Here is a 26079-nt window from a genome sequence, read left to right as displayed (position 1 = left end):
TACACTGACAATGAAGACACTCAGACATTTCTTTTTTCCATATGATCATTCTCAGCTCTCATAATCAAAAGTATTGGTGGTAAAAAAAGCATAAAAAAAAAAAGTAAGAGGAAAATACTGGTTTTGTAATAGAGGGGAACTCTTTAAAATTCAGACATAGCTCTTAAACTGAAGTTGTGTTTCGTGTTTAGTCCCAGTTATCCATCAAACACACTGGCACATTTTTGTTACAAGAACCACTTGATTTTTACTAACATTTTGAAACAGCGCTCTTTTCTTCTCTAAAATATGTTCTGATGGCCTAAGTTATGACTCTGTCTGCTCTTTGAGCTAGCCTGAAATTGTACCTTGTCCATGGCCAAGTGTCTCTTCAATCGTGCTTTGTGCTGTCACAGCAGGAACAGAGGCTGAATGCACAAGGTTTATGTGATTTTGCTGCTGACAGCAATCTCAACGATATCAGGCCAGCTTCCTACCACGACACAGCTACTTTCACAAGTACCACCCTCTGTTCTCAGGGCTGACAATATTTACAGTTATTTTATGAATTTACACACTTTCCAAAGAAGTAAAAAGTGACTCCCATGCCACACTGCACCTCTACAGCTTGTTCCCACACCTACAGATGATGTAAAATTGCAATGCAATAAAAAGGTCTTTTGGATGGACAAAATTCAAATGTGATGTGTTAAAAAGAAAGGGTGAAACATAAGGATCTGAAGTGCCACTGCCGTGACGCAGAGACCTGAGTCTGATTTCAGTTGTGGAAGTACAAAAGAAGAAAAATCCATACAAGTCAGAGAATACAATGTGGAGTTCTAGGAATCAGCATCATGAAGACCAAAGTCAGTCTTACAAGACAACAATTTACAGGATTAAATAAAAAAATACAAATCAAATCATAAATCAAGAATTTAAAAGAACGAATTTAAAGAGATTATGCTATCTAAACCAGAGAAAATAATAAAGGGGGGGAAATTAGGTCATAAATTTGGAGTAAAATGTATGGTCTTAGTTTTCTTTTTATAATAAAAGTATTATAAAAATGAAATGAAGCAAAGCTAAGGACATCCAGAATGATACAAGGACTCAAGAGTCTTATATATTCAGAAAGGTTGAAAAAGTATTGTATTGTTTGGAAAAGGGGGTTTATGAGGGACTTCAGTGAGATACATGAAACTCTAAAGAGGCCAAGGAAGAGATGCAGCAATGCTGTTTGAGCTAGTGTCAAAGGCAAACTCAGGGGGACACAAAATTATGCCAGAAAAAAGCCTGACAATGAGACTCTCTAGATAGAAATATCTTATACTAAGAGCAAAATAGTGAATATTGCAATGGCTGCAAATGTTTCAAATACTTAAAAAATACCTAAAACAAAACAACAAAAACCCACACAACTTGGGAAAATGATGTTGGATAAAATTTCTGCAAATCGAAAGAGTCAAATCAAAGTTTGAGTCATGGTTTTACTTTAGCTTCATAAGAAGATGTGACCCAGAATTAATTTTTTCCCTGTCAGTTTGATGAGAAATTAACAGTGGACAGTAGAATACCCTTTGAACTTGGACTCTCAACACCCCACAGCATCATTTCACCCCCAGCATGTTCCATCAAGTAAGCAAGTCAAAATGCCCAATGAAACATCAGAGTAGGTGAATTAATCGTGATGTCAATCCCTGACTGGCCCTTCAGGTTCTGCTGTTTTAGAGTGTCACTTCATTACTCAGCTGCACACTGCCTCACAGTTTATCTGCCCATCACCTTCTCGCTCTGGCACCAGTAGGGTCAGGGGACACTTGGTGGATATTTTCCTGCTCTCTGAAAGGGAAATAGGTTGTGGTCTCACAGCAGCACGTGTCACCAGCACCTACTCCCCAGGGTGTGCATCATGACACTGGTACCCCCTGGCAAAGGAATTTGTGAGCAAATTCAAAGCTGTGAGCAACTGTCATACAAGTCCACCAGGAACCTGAGCAGGTAGGAGAAGAGGAAAGCCTCGTAATAAGCATCAAACCCCCAAAATAACATGGGCAAAAATGGTGTTAAAAATGAATTTAAGGATGAGGGGAGACATCAGTACCTGAAGGGCAAAAAGCCTCACAGGGTCTCACATCATCCCCAAATGAAGCCGTTCTGAGGATATGATTGCTCTTAACACTTCCTGAAGTGAAACCATCAGGAAAATGTGTGAATAAAATAAAAAGTGTTTGTAAAAAATAAATTTAATCCTAACTGAATTAATCATTATCCAATCAAGGGGCATCATCAAATGTTAGATGGCAGGTTGACACGGACTCTGACTTGTGTATGAATTCTCATATTGTCTGAGTTTCAGGGTACCGGCTTTCTAAAGAACTGTAGACACCTTAAGGTGATATGGGCATTAACATCAAGTTTTATAACACTGTAACTAGGCCTTCAAAGTCATGCCTAAAATTATTCTAACATTTAATTAACAAAAAAAGGTATTTATTGATTATTTTGGGACAAAATTCATTGCTATAATCCCCTGCTTATCCAGAATGTAACTTAACTTTAAGAAAATGAATTAACTTGGGAGCTAGAAATTTGAATTTTCACATATATAAGTGATGAGAAAGCGTAACAAGAAACAGGTAAACCTAGCGTCTATTCAGTACCAGATTTCCAACAGGAAGGCAATAACTAAAGATGTAGTGCAAGAGGATATTTTACATCCAATTAGGCGGGGGGGGGGGGGGGGGCAAGCTGAATGGGTTAAAATTTGCCATCGATCCCAAGTAAGTGATTTTCTTAACCCCTTAAGGGTTCAAACCACACTGCAAGGAAAAAGCAATTATGTGATGAATAGGAGAAGGGGAAAACATGTCCCAGACTGGTTTGCCTGCAGCAAGGCACAGTTTCCTCAGGGGTCTACAGGAAACAGCCAAGCTTCCCGTCTTATTCCTTGACCACACCCGGCATAAAAACTAAAGGATATTTTGGGAAATAGGAAAACACAACAGCTCAGACAATGTCCCAGGCAGTGTATTCATTAGAGGATCATCAGAGTAGATGCCTGCAGTAGGAAGATTAAATACCCATTTACCAGCATCAGAGGAGAGTTTGGTTTTATAATGTATTGTCCCCTATTCCCCGTGAGGCTGCTTTGTTTGATAAAATGCTGAGTGTGGTGTAAAAATATCCCTCTGTCTGTAATTTGCACTCCTCTCCATTTAAAGCTATTCTTGCTGCAAACGAGAATTGAAAGCTGCTAAAATTAAGTGATGTCAGTTCTCAATGACACTTTAATGATAGAGAGCTCAGCAAATGAGATGAGAATGAATTCTAGCATCTCTGCTAAAGATAGTAACCAGCACTAAACAGGATAACACTCCAAATGGGCTACAATTCACCTTCTTCATTCATATTTAGTAGAACTGGAATAGGGAAACTGTAATTAAAGTAGGAAAATACAGGTTAAAAATAGGGAAAATATAATTAAAACAAAAAATGATAATTTCTAATAGAGATGGCAGGAAAGAACTGAAGCTTGTGAAGTCAAAGCACAGCCTTACTTGATTCTATGATTCTATGATACTATGATATCTGTACAGAGGCTATCACTGGCTGGCCACAGAGCTGATGCTATGGCATCTTTTCCTCGCTGCAGAAACCGCTGCTTTCAGCAGGTTTGGTATAAACCTACTTAACTAACCCAGGCATAGGAGAACTGAGGATTAGGGAATCCTGAATGGTTTGGGGCCAAATGAAACTACTGCCTCTGAAAAAGCATTCCAGAAAATAAAACACCAACATGTAAACGATTTCTGTCTCTCAGTACTACTGCAATTGGACTTCCAAGGATGTCCACCCAACCTATCCACACAGATCGTGTCTGTAGCTTCACAATAAGCTAACAAATGACAACTTCAAAGTATGCAAACTGGGTGCTATCGCCTCTGTGACTCCCCCTTGTGCCACTTCGGTGTTGTAAAGGTGTTTTATTCTCTGTATAAAAATTCTTTTGCTCAGGACTTCTGAGCATAGCAAGGCAATGGGAGGCTCTGGTGCAGGCAAATGCAAGAACATGAAGTTGTGTACAAAGATCGTGGTGCAGCTTAAAATTAATATAGTGCCTGAACAGAGCCACCCCTGTCTTTCCTTCTGCCCCACAGAGCATGGGCTCACAATCTGCATTTACATTATATTCCTTTCTACCAAGTGTCATGAAAGACAAGCAGGTTGTTTCCAGCTCATGTAAAAAAATGAGTTCTTTTTGTATAATGCTTTGTCATTTAGTTGAATAACCAATTCTGTCAAACACGTGACTGGAAGGTAAATATTAAGGTGTACAGTGTATAAAAAGCAGTAATTATGGAGAGAGAAGTATTTATTACTATAGGAAACTTGTGGAATTACAATTATGAAAGCCTTGTTGTGAAAAGGTGAGATAAGGCTTCACAATTCACTGTTCTGCAAGAACTCGTAGTTCATTACATGTGACTAGAATGGAGATGGGGTCATTGGCAATTATACCTCATAGTAACATCAGGTTTTCTTTACAAATACAATATATGTGATGGATAAGTGATCCTGCAGGTACTTTGTAAATGTTTAAAATAAGATGCTGGCACTATATTCCCATGCTTGATGAAACCCAAATCTTTGTATTTGTACCCCAAATCTTTATCTTCAAGTACTTCTTCCAATGTCTTCTAACAATAATTCACTGAAGGGAATTCCTCATTTCCAATTTTGTGTGATTAAAAAAAAAATGCTCTGGCATTTGTACATAACAGAATATGTCCAAATTTGTGTGAATGTCTAGGAGTTGTAAAACTGGTGGCCTCATGGGGTGAGTGAAGGTGAAGCGGTCATGAGCAATCAAGAACTGTAATTCCTCATCCATCTCTGCATTTCTTCCCATACGTTCATCCTATACTGACTGTACAAATACTTACTGTTGAAAGCTTCTTAAAACAAATTAACTTGACTATAGGTTGGTATGGGAAGATTGAAAAATAATGTAATTACTTTCCCTCCTCCAAGTACCCCAGTGTAGATAGATGTGTGAGGGAGATGAGAAAGAAAGGGGGCTCTGCAATCTGCTCATTATCATCTGAAATTTCCTTTGTGCAAGGGAAACATGCATGCTGATGGAAAATGGGTGCGTTGGGGAGAGCACATCTTCCTTGCACTCAGTTCATGCTTCTTTTGACTCCCAGCCAGCTCAACATCTTTCCATTAGGTTTCTGTCTTGTATATTGGAGTAAAATGGACCAGATTCACTTACAAATGCTGTGAGGTACTGAGCATCACTTGCGAGATGCTGACATTTCTGGTCTTCTATGAGTTTGAATTACCTTGAATATTTTGCCTCTTAGACTCTACAAAAGGATTAGGCAAAGAAGCAAAAAAAAAAACCCAAACAAAAACACAAAAGGGGAGAGAAAAAAAAACCTCTACCTATCAAAGCAGTTTTACAGAGCTTTGGAAACAGCAAGACAAAATAAATATTGAGTGAGAAGAAAAAAAGGCAGTATTGCATCAAATACTTGCCCCAGGTCCTACAACAGCAAAAATGAGGTGACATGCAGCCATACATGACTGGACAACATGTCAGCTGCACAGAGGGTCTCTTCATCGTCACACATGTCCCCTAACTGGCAGTTTACCCCCTCAGACAGAATGTTAAGAGACACAGGAAGAATGTTCTCTTTTTGTGAAGTGTCACATAAAGTAGCTTACCAGCCTGGTTGGCAGAAAATCATATTTTCTGATATCTGATGTCACATTTTATTAGATTTAGGATACTATTATCCTACTTACTTAGGGGTTTAAAAGTATCCTTTTTATAGCTAATGCCACAGGTAGAATGTTAAACTACAGACATTTTGCAATAAAGGAGTAGACTGTTCCTTATACACATCTGGTATTTTTTGCCCTAAACAACGTAATAGTTGTTCATTATTTTTTATGCCTTTTTTTTTTTTTTTTTTTTTTTTGATCCTTGCACTTTTGTCCTCAGTTCATCCACTAACCCGTGAGAGAAACCAGTTACAGAGTCTGCAGAACTCTGGAACTATATTTGTAACATTTTAAAAGTATTTTAATGAAATATGATTATTTAATACCCATGGATAGTTTCATCTTAACTCCATAGCTCAGAGAGCAGCTGTCCTTTCAATTCAAATAATGCCATTTGCTGTAGTCCTTGGCAGCAGTTTCTACCTGCTAGTAAATAGAAGTCATTATATGCACATTGCAAGGCTTGGGATTAGTTCTGAATTAGCCCTTTGCATTTATGTAGAAAAGTTTTGTCTTTTTTTCAGTTATTATAGGACCTTCAAATAAAACTTTTCATTGAATCAAATTTTCTTTAAACTCCTTAAGAAAAATTTTATTATTGGTAATGGATTCTTTTGAACTGACAGCAGTTTCAACTTCTAGACCTTTTAATTAATACTGTTTTCTGAATATAGTTATACCCCTATTTAAAGCAGAAAAATCTATGAGTATTGAAGGGCAGAATTTGATTCATACCATCAAGCACATCTGTGATTACCATCAGAAAATAACTTCTTCTGTTGTATTCTGGAGAAAAGGCTTATTTACTCGAGTGATATTTGGTTTATTTACATAGATGAGAATTAGCCTTACCCCTCCATTAAAATAGAAATGTACTTTTTCCATATCAATTTTACAACATTTAGAGATTAAACCATAGATTTTATCCCTAATCAGTCTCTACATCTTTAGTTACTTATCAGTGCTATAATTTAGTGACAGTAAATTGTTACTGACAGGTATCCAGCTGAACAGCAGGTTCTTGCAGTATGGGATAAAACAGTCAGACAAAATGTGTGTCATTCTTGACTTGTTCATACAGCTCTGCTTCAGTCATAACTGTTGTGAAAATGGGGAGGCAGAAAAGAGAATACTGATCTAATATTAATGTTTACTCATGTTCAATAGCATGAGTTTGGCAGGGGTTCTTTAATGTTACTTACATACCAAAGGGAGGCAGCTCCACAGGAACTCAGAAATAGGATTCAATTCCTGACAAAAGAGAAATGCATTTTGTAGTATTTGCTATGAGCTGCTGCAGGCTTTAAAATCAGAATTGCAGAAGACAGTGTGATACTTTTAATAAGGAGAAAGAACAGATACTAGCATCACTCTGTCTTTATTACTTTACAGACTTTCCTTCAAACAGATCGGTGAAAAATCTCATTTGAAAGATTTGAAATATTTAGGGGAAGAACTGTACATATAAAATAGGAGACCTTCAAAGCAAATGTAAGGATGACATTAAGGGCTCTGCAGCTGAGTAAGCTTCAGTATCCTTCTCACCACCAGACTAAACCAACAAGCTTGTGTGCTCTTGAAGCTGCCGGCCTGGGTCAGCTTTAGTCTGATGGCTCATGTGTGCTGGTGATAATTAAAGGTCACAAGGCACATTTTGCAGGTGAGAGGACACTACTTTTAATTCCTCTGGCAGAGCAAAACAGTATTTCACTACTTTTTTTGGCCCTAAAAAACCTGCTTGCTGGCACCAAGTTGCTCCCCAAGGCAGAAGCACTTCTGTGAGAAATTTCCAACAGCTATTTTGCATGCAATTTATAATAATCATAGAATCACAGAAAGGTTTGGGTTGGAAAGGAGCTTAAGATCATTCAGTCCCAAACCCCTGCAATGGGCAGGGACACCTCACACTAGACCATGTCACGTGAGGCTCTGTCCAACCTGGCCCTGAACACTGCCAGGGATGGAGCATTCACCACTTCTCTGGGCAACCTATTCCAGTGCCACCCTCACTGTAAAGAACTTCTTCCTTATATCTAATCCTTTAGAATAAGAGATACATTTGAACAGCATCAACATAAAGACTGCTAAATAAAACCTTTTCCCCCTCAGAATGCCTCAGTAAAATGTAAGAATTTATAGACTTTATTTCAATCTCTCCTACTCTCTTTTAAAGTTTATCATTCCTTGGGGTAGCTCCATTAAGAGACTATCTTGTCACCTGCACTGACAATAAATTTTTTTCTCTCTTAAGAGTATTGTGTCAATGCAATACAACCACCATGTTATTTATACTTCTCAGTCCTCATTACAAACATATTTTCAATTTTTAAGCATTAAATACTTTTCTGCATTTTCTAAAAGGTATTCATCCACCTAAACACCATCAGGGGCTCTGTTTCTTTCCATTTGTTTTAAACCTCTAGATTTTAAGTTTTTCTGCCATTACTGAAAGTAGTATCCAGAATTCTGTAATTATTTCTCTAAATCACTCTAGTAATTAGGTTCATATTTAGATTTACAACTGACCTTTAGGATTTGTCTGCTTAGTGTACATTTTAGTAGGCCTAATTGTGTGGAAATATTAATTTGGTAGTGGTCTCCCCTGCACACCCCAGATTATTTTAAGAAGATGAATGTAACCTTCAGCCATGTTCTGTAGAGGTTTTAGTCCAGAGCCTTTCACTGTGATTTGAGACTGAAAGCTTACCAATATTTGAAGAATGCTATTGAGAACTAGTCTGTATTTGTTTGTCTCCTGAACTTATTCAATTAGGAAAATAATCCATTATAGAAAATCTTGATTAAAAGTTGGCTTATTCTCCAGTTTGATTAAAATTCAGCATTACACCAAATCAATTGTTCAGGACTTCTGTGAAACCTGCTCTTGCATCTTACTCACCTTTTCTGTCCTCTGATTAGAAAGCCTACCGGAGAACAATAAAGGTGCTCTAATATTGTGGTTTCACTTGGGTCTTGATCCTCTTCCATAGCAGACTGAGAAATGCCATAACAGCTTGAGGATACCTGGGGGGTGGAGAGGATCTTCTTGGCTGGAGACTTTAGCTCTGTAGCCCCTACCCTGTTCCAGGATGGAGACTGTGCTGTCACTTATTCCTGCAATAAAATTCATAGGTTTCATAGGTTTCTTAGCTTTCTGAGCCTTGAATAACATCTCCATGATTTAGTCCTTCCACAATGGCATCAGCTAATCTAAACAAGGCTAATCTTGCCAGCCAACAAAATGCTTTTATAACTCCATACTAAATTCCTAATTAAAACTGCCACCTAGAAAAACTCCTCGACAAACAAAGCAGTTTAGTCTGGGTTGCAGCCTAACAGCTGTGTGACTCCAGAGGATGAGTTCTTTAGCCCAAAACTTACCTCAAAGTCATCTGTATTGTCCTTGTCTGTTTTTAGCTCTGGAAGAGTGCTATGGTTTAACCACAGCCACTCACTCACTCCCCTAATTGGGATGGGAGTGAGAAAACGTTGGGTTGAGATAAAGACAGTTTAACAGGTAAAGCAAAAGCTGCACATGCAAGCGAAGCAAAACAAGGAATTCATTCACCACTTCCCAGGTGTTCAGTCATTCCCAGGAAATCAGGACTCCATCGTGCACAGTGGTTACTTGGGAAGACAAACACCATCACTGTGAACATCCCTCCTTCTTTCTTCTTCCTTCAGCTTTATATGCTGAGTATGACCCATATGGTATGGGATATCCCTTGGGTCAGCTGTCCTGGCTGTGTCTCCTCTCAGGTTCTTGTGCACCTTCAGCCTACTAGCTGAAAAGGCCTTAACTCTGTGTAGGCGCTGCTCAGTAGTAGCAAACACCTCTGTATTATCAACACTGTCCCCAGCACAAATCCAAAACACAGCCCACTACTAGATACCGTGAAAAGAATTGACTTTACCACAGCCAAAACCAGCACAAAGAGCTAACTCTGTGTTCAGACTGCTGAACAATTTCAGCAGGTGTGTAGTCCTGGCCTTGGCCAAACCAAGTGGCAAAACTCCCACTGATTTCAATAAGCTCCAAATGTGACAATGAAAAGGAGATATCAGTAAAGAAATATTAGTAGGTTTGCTTTTCAGAGTATTTTTTTTCCCAGTCTCTGTCTCCTTTGGCAAACATGACAACTTGCAGCAATTAGAAATCTTGATTAGGGAAGATTCTCAGACATAGATGAGAATGCTGCCATTGTTCTCAACCAAAACCTCATGGGGAAGCATTTCCAATTTATTCTTACAGTACGACTAATTCTTTATACTATTTCCACATATAAATTTTCTGCCTACTTCCCCAGTTTTCACAGAGGGTGGCTTTTGATAATGTGGTTGAACTCTAATATTGAACCAGCTAACTAACACTAAAACTGCAGCACCAGGATTGATTTTTTTCCTCTTTTCCAGTTCTCTCACATCTCAATTGCTCTTTTGGCTTCTTTATGGGTTTTTCCTGAGGCTGAGATATTATACATTGAGTAGTTTGTCTATTGGAAGATTTTAAAAGTATAATAAGAACCTATGCTTTCAGTGTATTACCAGGAAGCCATAATGTTAGCTATTGAAACAGTCTTTTATCTTGTTGATGAGTGGACGAGAGAAATGTTGACATAAACACTGAAAAAGGTCTTCAGCTCATTCAATATTTTAATGACTAGTATCTTCACTTGCAAACATATGTTTAAAAAGCGACAATAGAAACAGTCCAAAATAATGCAAGAAATAGCCACAAATTGGGTACGGATTTATTGGGTTTAATGTTACTTCCACTTAGAATTATTAACTGGAATCAAATACCTGCAAAATTTAAGGAAACCTATTTTATTACCTCAGACTGAGAGGTGAGAGTGAAATTAATGTGCATAAATAATGTGTGCGGGTGAAGCTGAGAACAGTGGAAATGGAAGAGTTACTAAAATAACTCGGAGGTCAGTACTTGTGATGAAAATAGGTAGGATTTATGGCAAAGTGATTCAATCAAATAATCTGAAGCTGCTCAGAAGTATTTCATTCCAATGTAGAGTTATAAAATCTATAGACATTGTGAAATTAAATGAAAAGCAAAAGCAAGCCATAGATTGCTGCTGAAGAGAAGAGAATAAAAGAAAAAGCAAAAGAAAACGTCAGCTGCAGAAGATCTCATTTTGGAAACCTACAATATGTTGATTGATAGGACCAGCATTTTTCAAGCTCTGTCACAGCTGAAGTATAAAGCTGTCAGCACAAATAATAATGATGGATGCTCTAAAACATGCAAATAGCATGAAAAATCATTTCTCACATAATTTTGGGAGAAGAGAGGAGTTGTGAACTGAAAGGGGAGGGGAGGTCAAGCTTAACATTCAGCGAAGAGGAATAGGTGGCTGCCTTGCTGCTGTTTGAGTTGTTAATTACTATGCAAGTGAAACAATGAGTTATGCTGGCCTTCTGCAAATTTTCCCACGGATATTGTATTGTGGCCAGTGGAGGAAGAGAGGCAGAACCACAGCTTTGGAGCTGAACACAATGGTGAGCTCCCCTGGAACAAATCCGCACAAAAGGGAATCTGCTCCAGGGGCTGTCAGCGCTTTCAGGAATGGGTTGCTTTAAGAACATGCTGTGTATTTCAGAGGTGACATTTACAGGACACCATCAATATTGGGGGTGTTTCAGTTAATTAGCCTTTTTTATGAACACTGAAGTACAGTAAAACCCAATGTGTTAAGAATGTAAATTAGCGCTATCACCAGGCTGATCTAGCGCAGAGCAGTGAACTATCACACACTGCCCCCATATTTATGGTGCTTTTTATTTTCTAGAGTGTGCAAAGGTTGCTCATACTTCCAGCTGATTTTCACCTCTGGTGCATATGCATGTGCTTGCATGTGCCAGACTTCACAAGAAGCAACAAAGCTGTGAGTGAAATCTTTTGTTGCTGGACTTTATATTCATTAATTGTGCAAAAAATATATTTACACCTGACTTTGGTGAAAAGCCAATATATGTTCATGCTGGTATTGTGGGTTCTTTTAAAAGAATAGTTACAACAATTCACCATAGAATCATAGAATCATAGAATCGTTAGGGTTGGAAAGGACCATATAGCATCCTACCCCTACACACCATATAAAATAAAGCATTATTTATATAAAGCACCTTTCCTGAGTTCCATGAAACGGTAAAAGCCACAGAAATGACATCCCTTTCTATTCAAAACTCCTTATTCCTCAGTCTTCATTCCATATCAGCTTTTGATTATGTTTTATTTTCAAAACTCTGCCTCATTCAGCACAGGTCTACACGCTGGATCTTTTCTCTACTGAATCTTTTTGCTTATTTCATCTCCCCAAAAATGAGCCCACCTGTGGGTTTTAAATCTATCTCCACATTTGCCTTTGGTTTTATGTATTATCTTCAATTTTAGGGTTCCTAATAGCAATTCCTAATCATTCTAGACCCTCCTAAATAGAGACTGACTAATGTCAGGTCTTTAAACCTGTCTGTATCTTTCCAATAGTCATGTCCTTCCAAAATTTGACAATAAGGAGACAAATAGATTTAAAAAAACCAAACTATTCTAAGTCTTTAACTAAATGTCATATCTGTATTTGTGTTTAGATTGCAAGCTCTTAGAGGCAAAGACCACCTCTGTTCTTGGTGCACATACTGCTGAACAGTGTCACACTCCACAAATTACAAATAATGAGCAATGATGATAGACCTTATTTTCTGCTACCTTCCATCTTATTGCTATTTATCTCCACACAAAACAAGTGTCAAAGAGGTGACATTAGCAAGCCCTGTGGTTCCTCAGCAGCTCAGCATGTTTTAAGTTAAGCTGTCATTCATAAAAGAGGACAAAAAAGATGAACAGTTCAGAAAAATATGTTTAAACATTTTACTAAGCAGCAAATTGAATTTTTCATTGAGCTCTGAGTCAATCCATTTCATACTTCATTTTGTTTTAAATTCCTCATGTTCTGATTCTTTTTTTCCCCAGTTGAATTTCATCTTGATTTCACACCTGGAACAGTACCTGATATTCATGTCCAGATACTAGTAATGCCTCAAATTCGCTATTCAGTAGGATTATGCTCTTTTGCACTTGTTCAGTGCATTTTAATTACATAATAATTCACTGTTGCTGCTGGTGATTTCACATCCCTATGTTGCTGTTTTACTTCTACTGTTAAGATTAAAAGGATCCAAAGGTAGGTGGGTGTCATGGAACTAATAAATTGAGGCTAAATGAAATTTATTGTACAAAATCAGTTAAAGCTTCACTAATATTAACTACAGATTTGGGTTGTCACATGGATTTGTCACTACACTGCTGTTTCTTAAACTTTGTGTCGAATGATCCAAAATGCAAAATCACTCACCTAAAAAGGAAGGGCCCAAATGATACCTTAATACACTGGACGGATTAGGAAGACTCTCCCCCTTGCCACAATTAAAAAGCATGTAACAAAAATGACTAGGTATTCCTGAGAGCTTTAAGTGAGGCAACTCTCCAGAAAGCAGCTGCAAACACTGCCCAGCATCTGAATTACCAGGCAGAGTTTACAGAGCAGAGATGAGCAGCACTATGGCCAAGTGAAAAAAATCCCGCTCATCTAAAACATGGCCTAGAGCCAACTTCTCCCAATAATGGTAGGTGACAGGCCAGAGCTGATCCAATGTGCATTTTAATTGGTGGCAAACTGAAGTAACAAGCCATTGCTGTTCATCTGTCACAGAATAAAAAAAAAAAACCCAAACAACATGTAACACTGTTTTTATTTTTTTTAGAATATGTATTACACGTATTTGTATGTAAATTAGTTGAAGGTCTCTGGCATCGAACAGGAACGTAAAGCTGATTTTTTCCCCACTAATTTCTTAATATGTACATTTGCAGAAGAGAAACAAATGGGAAAAGATAACATCTGTGTGGTCTAATGGAGTGAAGAAGCCCTGAGTCGTACTTAAAGCAGCTTGATAAATTGATCAGCAGCAGCTCATGCAGGTTCAGTGTCTCACACAGGTTCTCAGAGAAAAAATGGCAACTCTGTGTAATGATGTTTTTGCTTCACTTAAATACTGTGAAAAAGGGAAATAGCCTAATGTGGGCTTTTCAGAGCAAAAGCATGCCACTGACTTGAGAGAGCTTCCTTCTCAGTTTAAGCAGCTTCCTGAGATTTTCTCTGCTTCCAATCAGGTTTTATTTTAAAGCACTAAAACTTGTATCAGGCCCTTGTTTAGCAAACACCCTTCATTAGCATACATAGCACCTTCTCCCTCTTTGGTTTTTGACTTACTCTTCTTATTAACCTCTGTATTAAAAAACCAAATCCGATCAGTCTGAAGGGGCTTCAGAGAAGACTGCAGTGTTTAAGGGCAGGCTTTTGAAACCAAAAAGGACTCTAACCAATTTCTTATGGCCAAGAGGCGGGTACAGTTTCATGTGTTGCAGATTACACATGTGCTGCTCAGGAGAGCACAGATTGCTTTCCATCAAAGGCAATTTTTCAGAGGTTGTCCCTCCTTTTGCTTTCCACGAAAATGAATCTATACCATTTACATGGAGAGCTTAACCTTCAGACTGTCCTTACTACAACAACACTACTCCTATTGCAAATACATGTTTACTTAGATAAATCTAATTTACCCTTTGTTAATGTGTGCTGTCTTTACTTGCTATATTACATTAAAGTAGAAATAGAGTTACAAAAAAATTATCTTGCTTAAAATCATTCATAAGCTTTCATCGAGGGAATAAATTTACCAATTTCCCTCTTAGTTTATAACCATCCACTGTACTAACTTGACCTTTACGTAAACAGGGCTATAATTGCAGTTAAGATTATATAATTTACAATAACAACAAAAAATTACTTTTGAGGAACTGCTACTGGGCAAGAATGTCTCACAGCCATTAAATGCATCATTCATCTTGAGAAGAAAATTATTCTTATCCACGTCGACATTTTTAACATAAACTGTAGTACTCTCTGTTGGCACTTTTTTACGTACCCATTAATCTCAATAGTAAAGCATAAGTCTCACCCACCTATTCTCTGAAGTTTGGATGTCACTACTGTGTACAATAAAAATTGTATATTCATGAACTCCATTTGTTTTATGTCCTTCTCTCTGTCAAAGTCTCCCAAGCAGCATATGCTTTGCTCTGTGGAGAATAAAATCAAATTTGTCTGTCTTGTCATATTGTCATCAAAGTGATACTATCACAATTAGATTAACATTTTGTGAAGGAGCTGAAGGGAGGGAAAGGAAATAGGAACAAATTATAGAGAATCCCAGTTAACCCTTTCTCTAGCATGAAGCCCCCTCTCACTGGCACCCAGAAGCAAGGAATCAGGATCCAAAATAAGCTATCACAGTCCTCCTCGGAGTCAGTCAGGTTACTTATCAGCCTTGCAAGGTATGTTTCCATCCAGAGGGCTGTCATTAGTAGTGAGAACAGCAGCTGTTTGGACTGAGTACTTCCCAGGCTTTTCTACCATGCAGAATAAGACCAGCTCTGGCCGGCTGCTGGGAGCACGCTGGGGTGCCTGCTCTGGAACAGCACGCCAGCATGCATGGTATGAGATGCTGCAGGGCCATGGGTATGTCTGCCCACTGGAAAGGAAGAGTTTGTGAGGAGAGCAAAAAGAACAACCTTTGGTTGTTTTTGTGGGGTTTTTTTTCCAGTTCTACTTTCACATCTGTTCATTTGTTAAATGAAATTGATGATTTGGTCATATAAATGGACAAAAACAAGCCTGTTGTATACAGGTGAAGAAGGCAGTTCTAAATTTACCTATACTGTGCAGAGTTGCATTTCCCTACCCGCTTCCAGTGTATAATGTCCATGAAATAAGTAATGCTCACACAGGACAAAGATATGTATCTGTGCAACTTACCTTCTTATTACACTTGCATCTGGGATTAATTCTAACATGAGCAGTGCCTGATACTTATTCTTCAAGACAGGCCTGCCAAGGATGTATTTTCTCTTCATTCTTACCCACCAAACTGACAAATTTGACTGCAGGGCACACACGTCACAGCACACATACTCTACCTTAGAATTGCTATGAAAGTTACCAGCTACTCAGCTTGTGGCTGTTTCTTCAATGCATTTTCTGTAAAGTCAGGTGTAAACGGTTACCATAATTTGGATTGCACAATACCTAAAAAATGAAAAAATAATTAAATGACTTTTTAAAAAAGAACCAAAAGGAAATCTTCTGCTTCCACGCAGAACATTACAGTCTTTCCCACTGACAGAAATGTGTTACTGCCATCTCTGGGAAGCAAATTCTATTCTCTCTAGTCAAATATATTCTTTTTGCTAGCCAATACTTTTCTCATGTGCAGGGATTTAAGGACATCACCTCTTTTATGTAACAGGAAAATGGAGAATCACCTAGGACTGCGTCTTTGTGGTATCTTGCTTGCCATGAAGCTTGCACATATCAACCAAATAATATGGCAGAAAACTGTACATGCAAAGAGTGAGAAAGTAAGTATTTTTTTCCCTAAATTATTTTATATGTTGGTTGTTTGAAGAGCGGGTCATAGGACAGAGTGCTACAGGCAGATTATTGGGAAAGGCAGGGGGAATGCACACTTAAGGGATGATAATCTTCATATAGGCAAAGGAAGAAACCAGAAAACAGTAACAGGTATGGGAAGAAAATAAGAGGAAGGCAAGAGCTAGCAGAACAGTGGTGTCTGCGCTGCATAGAAATCATCCGCTCTCTCAAGAGCTGGCCATTTCAATGATAGAAAGCAAAACAAGACTTTAAAATCCCTTCTACATGAACCTGCTCTGTTCTCTGGCTGTAGAGAGTTGCTCACCCCTTCCTGAAAGCAGAAAGAAGATTTTACTACTATTTCAGACACAAGACCTACGGGCTGATCTCATGAGTGCCCTCAACTCTCACTGAAGTCAATAGGAGTTAAGGGCGTTCAGCCCATTCCAGGGTCAGGCCATGTATCACTTAAAAATAACTCACCAACATTAAACATCATTAAAGAAACTAATGCTCATTAACTAGCAATAGACCACTGGGAAAGGATCAATAGTTGTCTCAAAAATCATCTTACCTGTTACAGTATATGCATACTCTACTTAATGACAGTGAAGGATAGTGACACTGAATGATAGGTCACTGATGACAGTAAATGGGAAAGACTGCTTAATTAATCAGGACAGTATTAGTGAAGAATTCCACTTAACAGGAATACGTTTGGGGGCCTAACCAGGTGATTATGAGGAATGATGTTCTGACCCCTGGTGAAATGAAGTGGCAGCTTAAGAAGAAATACAATGAATTCTTTTTTTATTCTTACTGGTTTTCTTCAGAACAAAGAAGTGCTTTATTTCATCCCACGTTTTTCATGGCATTGTTTTTTCTTTAATTGTGTCTTAATAACTGGAGAAAATTCATAATCAGGCAGGCTGATTCTGAGCCTGACAATGGAAAAGATTCTGCCCTAATATGCTGTTCTGCCTGAACCAAATGGCTCTTGTTTAAGGAAAGCTTTTACCATGTTTAACCAGAGTTGTGGTTTTCCCTGGTCTGGCTTTAAGGCCATCACTTGGCAGAGTGTGAAGAGTTAGAGCTTGCACGCCTTGTATGACCCATGAAAGTACTGCAGAACAGTGCTCAAATTATATTTTCCCTTTTCTGATTTGACTCTGGATTCCCTTTCCTACAGGATCTGCATATGTGAAATCACAGAGACCTCCAAGTGCAGAACACTTCCTGCAGCCTTCAAGAGATCTCTCATGGCAGTTTTAAATGAAAAATAAAAGCAGCACAATCTTATCTGCATTCCACCGGTACATAATGACCCTCCCCATCTGACTGAATTTATTGTAATCCCTATAAACCTAAACCTCAAAGAATTCCAATGCCTTGTGCATCTCCCCTGTTCTAATTTATGGGAAGTTGGTAATGTGCCATCTGGAGGTTTCACTGCCATTGGGAAGCACGTTCAGCACACAGTGGAAGCAAGTCAGGCCAAAAGGAGAAAGAAAAGAAAAGGCAGGGGAAGGAGAAGATCTGGCTTCAAGAAACAAGTGTCATGAACTCACACAGATAAAAACTACATTTCAAAAATCAGTTTTAACTGGCATGATCAGCACATACACAGCCAGTAACCCAAGGTCTCAACCTAAGGACATTAAGCAGCATTACAGGGCAATCCTTCCACAAGGACAAAATGTTCTTGAGCAATTTCTGCAATGTATTAGACACAAACAGGTTTTTCCTCAAAACTGAAGTCGTGTCAGGCTTCTTGCTTCACCTCTCTTAATTTTCCCTGAACAAACATATTTATTGTGGTGGATTCAAGTAAATTTCCAGTTCACATACTTTCCTGTGAGGCAACAAAGGGGTTAAGGGGTTATTGCGGGGGAAGCTTTTAGGCTGGCTGGCTGACCTACACCCAGGTCATCAGAGGTCTGAGACCCATTTTACTTATTGAAAAAATATGCCTGGCTCTGATTTTGTTCCTTTTATTAAGCTACTTAGACAAAAATAACACTGAAAACTGTATGTCACCAAAGTCATAATTACTAACCTATGAAGAGAGCAATTCAGCTGTCAGACTGGATCAAATCAACAAGTTAGACACAGTACTGTGAAGCATATTAGATCACAAAACATGCTAAATCATCCTATTAATACTAAAATAATCAATCCTATCACAATCTTAAACAGATTTCCTAATTCATCTGAAAGAGGATATTAAGAAGGTAGCTGTATTACCATTACACGCACAGATTACAGAATCTCTCAATATTGAAACAAAATCACCATCTAACATCTGATTCATGTCCTCAGCACCAGTTGTAAAACTTTTTCTATAAACCCTCACTTTTCCCCTAAACCCTCACTTTTCCCCTTTATGTGTAAGCAAACCCTTGCTTCTCAGGCTCTGTCTCCAACAAAATTACTGAGATAGAGATGTGGGTCTTCCCAGGCACTCCCATCTCCTTGCTGATGTCTTCCAGCACTGAAACTATGCAGCTTCTTAGCCTTATTTATTACTGTACACACTCAAAAGAGTCAGTGTTTGCACCTTGGGAGCTACTCTGCCACTGCCAGGGAAGGTGGGCTTATGCAATAAGAGTCTTTAGTATCTCACGTAGCCATGATTTCTTGTCCCATCAGTCTGCTACCTCGCATAGCTGCTTTCATGGTCTATGTCAAAACCTTGATCTGTCTCAAAGTAAAAAGTTCAAAGGGGCTAGGATGAAAGTGCAAATGAAAGATAATTTCTAAAAAGTAGATTATTACAACAAAATTTAATTGAAAAAGGTACTCACAGACTTTGCAACTCTATCATTTCTAGGTTCTAGCAAGTTAAGAGCATTGAGGTGCCATGTACATTTACTCTGGGTTTAGCAAGAGGCTGAATACTGGTGATCTGACTTTCCCTCACACATCCCTATTGTGCAGTCTGGATGAGCAGCTTTCCCTGAGACATCTTCTGAACCAAGACACTAACCACTTGTTCCTCTAACCTCCTCAAGAAGTTCATCCAGATCAGACAAAAAATATACTGTGTTCAGAATAGAACATATTTCTCTTGGACCACTTTGTGAGAGCATCATTTTAATGAGTTATCCAAAAATAGTTGGTATTTTGAAGACTGTGGAGTCTGCAAGTCTGACTTTCCCCCTGTCCAACACTAAAAAACCTCTAATTACAAGATCATGGCAGGCCTTTTGTTTATTTTAATGGATTTGGGGCAACATTATGGCACCAATCCAAAAACATATACAAATGGATTAAAAGCAGCAACTTCAGCTCACAGGGAAGTCAATTAAACTGCTGGGGAAACCTCCCCACTTTTCTGGAAGTGGAAACCCTGCACTGCAAAAACTACAAGATTCAACACAATAGATTAAAAAGCAATAAAAATACAGCATAATTCAATAGTCTATTGGCAAGGTGCTCATCTGAAGCAGCCCGGGTTTCCTGTCATTATTGGATAGATCACAGAAGCAGCCAGAGCGGGACAGAGTCATTGCTAGTGGGATTGAGGAGTGGGACCTGTGAAGTGGGAGCTGGAAAATAAACTCTCTTAATATCAGCTATTATCAGCGGTACTTTCTCCATTGGACAAATGAGCCAAAGGAACACACCAAAACAAAATGGGGTACCTGTGAAAGAGGGAACATCATGCTTCAGAAGTTCCCAGTTCCCACATTGACTTTTACCTGCCTAGGATCTGATAGCACCAATACCGCCAGTGACTGACCTATTGCAACTGCCTTCATAACTATAAAGCACAGCACAGTCTGCCACACTCCTCCATGCACCATCAAGGCTTAAAAAAAGAAAGAAATATCACTTTCATTTATTTCTGTGGCTTCTTGATCTTGGAAAAAGCAGTTCAACACCTACAGAATACCTCCCCTAAGGAGATAACTGTACAAGTAAAGTTCAAGTATCCCATCATTGATTGCATGTGTTTCATACTAAGCTCCTTTCGCTATAATGCATTTTCTACAATAGCTGATAGATTTTTCCAGTCTTCCTTTGGGAGCCAAAAATGACTTTGCTAAAGGATTGCTAGCGGTTTGTAAAAGCTCTTTTTCTCTTTCCTTAACTGACAAAACTCAGTTCTTGAATGAAATGTTTGAAAATCTTTAGAAATACTTTTAAATACATGTGAAGTGTCTTAAAAGATGGAAATTATGCAAGCAGTAGAACACAGGTGGGGGTACAAGAACACACTAAACTGCTCTGGCAATTTGATTTTGTAACCTCATGATATCACAGGTTGTGTAAACCCAAATCAAAACTCTCTGTTTACACTCTTATCAACCACTGTGTTTATTCTTATGCAGAGGCCTTCATTCCAGCAAGCATCTCTGTCCAGAAAAGTATTGACATTTCTGCTTAAATTTAAACTTAAGTCCCATTCAGTAGGATGTAAAGGACATTTTAAAACCCGTATGCCTAAAAAGAGACTGACAGAGGCATATTTTGAGTCAGAATTTTATTAATGTTCCCTGAAGGTTATGTAAGATCAAATGGATAGATTGACTTTGCATTGTATTGCAGTGACTTTGTACAATGTTTGGGAAAATGAAACCATTAATGAGATATCACCTGAATACTTTTTCATTGACACTCTGAGTAATAAAATGTGAAATGCTTTATTTCCCCAAATGAGGTCAGCACACATGTGGATAATTGCCTGAAACAATATAATTTTTGTTTAACTTGTTTAATCGTCTAGGTAACTTGTTTGTTCAAAATCAATATGCAGTAAAAAAAAATTCTATGGTTTGACTTGTAAGAAGCCCTGCCTTCCAGGATTAATTCTGCAGTCCCTGCTGGCAGTCCTCTGGTGGCTAGGCTTAAACTCTCCCATACAGAGTTTTCAGTTTTAATAACCTGGCATTATGCAAGAGTCATCTTCTTAACGGCTTTCTCTCCAGGAATTCAGAGCAGATTCATATTTATTCCTTATATTTGTATTTATCTGTGCATTCATCCCTTCTTTTGCCATCTGTCATAAAACCAGCTGAGAAAAAAAATGAATGAATCCTATTTTAGTAGCTGTTAAGCATCACTTATCTATGTAGAAAAAGAAAAACACAGAAGTATCCTAAAGACAAAGCACAGAGGACTAGAGAGACCTCTCCTGAAAATACTGAGATAACTTTATATCAATAAAATTGGCATCTAGACACAGTTTGGTGTTTTTCCATCTTTGGTACTAGATCCAGATGTCTGGATTTCTTCTGCAAAAACAAGTTTGCATCTTAATGCTTCAGCATTTGATTGCCAAGCTCTCCGCTTGGAGCTCTCCACTTGAATTCTCAGCTGGAAGTGCGTGTAACATACTCATGTGTGGACTTGGCAAGAGGAACCCTACATGCTGGGCAGTACATGAATCCTCTTCACCATCTTGCAGGATCAAATCCGTATCCCAAGATCCAACACAACTCAGAGCATAAAGGTTGCCAGATCCACATTTATGCTCAAATAAGTATCTGGCTTTTCAGGAATTGCCAAGAAAAGATCACTGGCTTTTTGTTTCAGCAAACCCCAAATTTATGCCAATAGATAAATTCATCAGCATTAAAAGGGTGAGATCCCTAGCTAGCATACATCTGTTTGAAGAGCTTTACTGATGTTAAAGTAGTTTCATCAATTACTGTAGGTGAGGCTCTGGCCCAAAGTGTTTCAGAATGCTGGAGACTTAAATTTATAGCTCTGTATCACTTTAGCAGGGCTTTCAATCCCTCATTTTAGTAAAATAAGCGCCACTTAAAGGCTGGATCACATTCCAATTCTTCTCACAATAGTGGACATGGTAAGGAAAGAGTGGACTCTCTGCCATGCGAAACAATTACACCATGTACAATCAAAGAAAGTAAAGAGAAAAGAAAGCAACTAAATCAACACACTGTGCATCCATTCATTTTACTGTGTCATTTAGCATATGGTCACTCATGTGATCAAGACAGTAACTGGCATTTTTCCCAGTTAATTCACCTCTTTTCTTTTCTCTTTGTCCTCTGTTGCAGCACCAGTCTTTCAGCAAGATTTCAGGTTGCAATCCCCTTGGAGAATGAATGGTCCTTATTAAACGCCTAGAAAAATACAACTTATTAGTGCATTGAGACTAATTATGGTGCTATCTTAATCAAATAAAGGATCTCAATTTAAAAAAAACAACTAAACGAACCATACTTGACATAAAAATTTTTTCTTTCTCTCTGTTTCTCTCCCTTTATATTAATTACCAATGGAATGAAGTCCTGCAGCTGTAACAGCTGTCTTAATAAGGTAACTTCTCACAAAATTAGGTTTTTTTTTTCCCGAGGTTTGGTGGTTACATTGATGTGAACTGACTAATACTTTACAGAACTTAGCTGTGAATCCCTCCCTGCAAATAAAAGGCAAGGCACGTAAATGTTCGTATGCTTGCTCTTCTCAATTATATTTCTGAAGATGTCCACTTGATTTTGCTATCTATTCAGCATTACATGCCTGAAGTCTACACAACTGAAGTCTAGACATCCCTAGTGACCTGACATAGTTTTTTATACTATTTACAAATTGGGATGTACCTTCAAAATACAGAATGCTATTTTGCTCAGTAAAAGCTGGGTTCTGTGTTGATGCAAATGCATTTAGCTTTGACTAATACCCATTGCATAAACATTGCAATGCAATGAAGGCCACTGTGCTATATGGATGGGTACAATGAACGATCCAAACTGCAGAACGGGTAGGGAAACCTTGTTTCTGTAGAAAAGATCAAGGAAAATCACTATTTACTAACTTCAGGTGGCCTAAGGTCTTTGAAGAGTATGAAGAACAGTGCTGCTCAAACACCATTTGTTGGGTTTTTCTCCTTTATGTTGTTTCATTACCTGGTAATAAATGAGTAAAGGGAGGAGACTTTGTTTACACACCTGAAGTCCAGGAGGATAGCAATTCCCAGAGCTACATTCTGCCTGAAATGTTCAAGGACATGCAGCTGACACAGAGGGCCTCTGACTGCAAGACAGACAGCTCCAGGCCACAAAGCTGCGGTATAAAACTGTCTACATCTACCTAAATTCAAACTGACAACTGGCCCTCGTTTTATAATGCTGAGTTCTCAACTTTTGGACACCAAAACCTATCTAGAACAGGAAAAAGAGTACACCAGATGATTGGTCTTTATTCTATTTATTGATTTTTCCACTTTTTTGGATAAAAAAATCCTTTAAAGTTAAGCATTTAGTGCTGAAAAAAATGCAGCTGGAAATTTATGTCAATTGCACTTAAATATGATATAATGTTTTCACTAAAAATAGAGCTTGTTAAGGAGAGGAGTTAAATTTCATAATAAACCACTGCATTAAATGGAAACAGAAATTAAATAATAAACGTCTGCATTAAACGGAAGCAGCAGGTTGAATAGAGGACTTGAAGAAAGATTCCTGCTTTGCAGACTTTGCTTAATTATAACTCCTAATGAGGTGATGAAGTCTAATGTTTCAAAACCAGTCACTAATTTCAGGTGCCAGATTTCAACCTTCTCCAAAAAGCGAGTAATTTTGAGGTTCTGACTAGTCATAATTCCCCATAAGCTGTGTGTCGAGGGCATCTGTACATGAAGGTTTACAGCCAACTGATCTATCTGTTTCACACTCATGCCATTTTGATTTTTCAGTCTTTTTTAGGACAAAAATGTTTCACAATAATTCACTAAAATCTGTTTATTAAAAGCTGCCATGAAATTTGTTGGGGCAAAGACCATGGACTGAAGAGCCTGGCTGTATGTTTGTGAACCCAAACTGTCATAGAAGAACTTCTGAAAATGAACAGTGTGACTTTTCCAGCTTTCCTCAGTAACTGATAGATGACCAATTTGAATTGACATTATTTCTCTAGTTTTCTTTTTGAGGGGACAGGCACTTCTGCTCATGCAAATGTGTTCGTCATTTGTTTCTAATAAATAATAAAATTATGAAACTAGCAAACACTGTTCATAGTTCCTTTCAGGTTTTGCTGTAACAGCTTTGTCATGGCTGTTTGGTTTTCAGGTTTGCCTTATGTCTTTGCTTTAAAAATGAGCAAAATATTCTGGGTGAAGTCTTGCATTACTCTTTGTTCTGCAACATATTTTGTTAGCAAGCCCCTGGTAGTATCTAAAATAGTATAAATCATCAGTTTTTAATCTGGCAGGAAGTAGATAGTGGCCCATTAAACTTTCGTAATTAAATTTCCCCTGCACTCCCCCATAGAACCATTATCTGAGTTTTCTAATTAACACAAGAGGAGGGAGTAAATTCAGAGTGATGGGATCTATAGCCATCCCCTTTCATTTTAATGACCTTTAATAAACTTTTATTACTATTGATATTGATAATTAGAATACACCCTTTCCTCTGCAATGTGATTCTAAGGGCCTTCTCAAAAATTGAAAAACTCTTCCTCAGAGTTGGAACACAGCAAATGACTGTGTCCTCAGACACCCAAAATCCAGAGCCTATAACATCAGCAGGGAAATAAGACAAAGCGTAGGCAACTATGATGTGAATGTCCCCTCTCACACGCCTCTAATGGGTTATGCCTTGGTCCTGGTCCACCACAGCCCTCTGCTCTTGCAGCAGAGCCTCCCCCAAATGGGCTGACACTAGTCCTGAATGATGAGGTGGTTTCATGACAGATAACCACAAGGAATTATGCAGAGTTCATTTACCTTATTTTACTTACAGCTTTACAGAGGTCAGATACTAGAGAGGAGGATTAACCATCGTGACATGTAGTTCTTCCTTAGATTTTTCATCGATGGCTTTTATACTAACTAAACATTTTTACATGGAGCTTTTATAGGTATGTCAACACTTCTAACCTCACCGCAGCCTCAGTACAGCATGCCTCATATATCCTCTGTGATGTAAGCAATTATGCTCCCATCAGTATTACAGTGGCACAGGTTTCACTGCTGAAATGAGACGCAAGCTTGAGCAGAAGGATTTTCTCTCTGCTGGACACGTAAGGAAGAAGGCACTCTCTCCTCCAAATCAGGAGGTCCTTTTCCTACCCCACATCGCTCTCAAGCATGCACATAGTTTGAAATAGGTGAGCAGCCTGCACAACTACAACCGCTCATTTACTACAGACTTTGTGGGTACACACTCATCCCTGCACTTCCTATGGGATCTCCAGGTATCTACTGGCACTTCGGTCTGTGGATGTTGGACAGTCCGATTAATGGGTCTGACTCCCCTGCTTGGCCTTTCTTGCAGTCCCATGGACAGCTCAAGAGGCCTTTCCTTCTGACAGAGCATGGGTGTCTGCTCTGCAGAAGTATCTGTTACCTAGCTACCTTCAACATCAGTCAAATTACAGTTCTTGATAGGCTGGACTCCATCCACAGGCTGGCAACATGACTTCACTACTGGGTGTTCTGAATCTTAGAGCTTTCTTAATAAATCCTCAAAGCTGAATGTCTTCTTAATATTTTGGAGTAACATTTTAAGTCGGATCCAGAAGTTCTAATTTGAGACCATCTTCAGTTTTCAGTAATTATTTCTGATTGCGGGTTATGAGCATTAAGATGATTAATGTCAAAAAACCCAAGTCACTTATATAACTATAGGAATCAAATACAGAAAAATGACTGAAAATTTATTGTAAATAAGAGACACAAGAACTTTATTATTATTTTTTGTGAACTCGGTTTTGAAATTCTATGATTCAGACAAATGAAATCACAGGTCAAACACATTGCTTTCAAAAATGAACTCTGTGAAATAGCGCAGAGTCATTGCAGATTAGCTGCAAATGACTTAGCAGCTAATAT

General features: G+C 38.4%; 1 long non-coding RNA gene across 1 annotated transcript; it reads right to left on the bottom strand.

Moving 5' to 3' along the window:
• Window positions 1-13542: 13542 nt before the first annotated feature.
• On the bottom strand, window positions 13543-25510 carry LOC130597697 (uncharacterized). Its single transcript, XR_008971846.1, has 5 exons — window positions 25131-25510; window positions 22269-22366; window positions 15821-15929; window positions 14807-14923; window positions 13543-13836 (listed from the first exon to the last, which is right to left on the bottom strand). It is a non-coding gene; the product is annotated as an uncharacterized LOC130597697 (long non-coding RNA).
• Between the last annotated feature and the right edge of the window lie 569 nt (window positions 25511-26079).

The sequence above is a fragment of the Pezoporus wallicus genome, unplaced genomic scaffold (assembly GCF_028554395.1).
Source record: "Pezoporus wallicus isolate ANWC-B61680 ecotype Strahan unplaced genomic scaffold, APGP_CSIRO_Pwel_v1 scaffold_2617, whole genome shotgun sequence".
Classification (NCBI taxonomy): domain Eukaryota; kingdom Metazoa; phylum Chordata; class Aves; order Psittaciformes; family Psittacidae; genus Pezoporus; species Pezoporus wallicus.
Note: the sequence above shows the minus strand (reverse complement) of the source record. Positions and strands in the feature narration are given on the sequence as shown.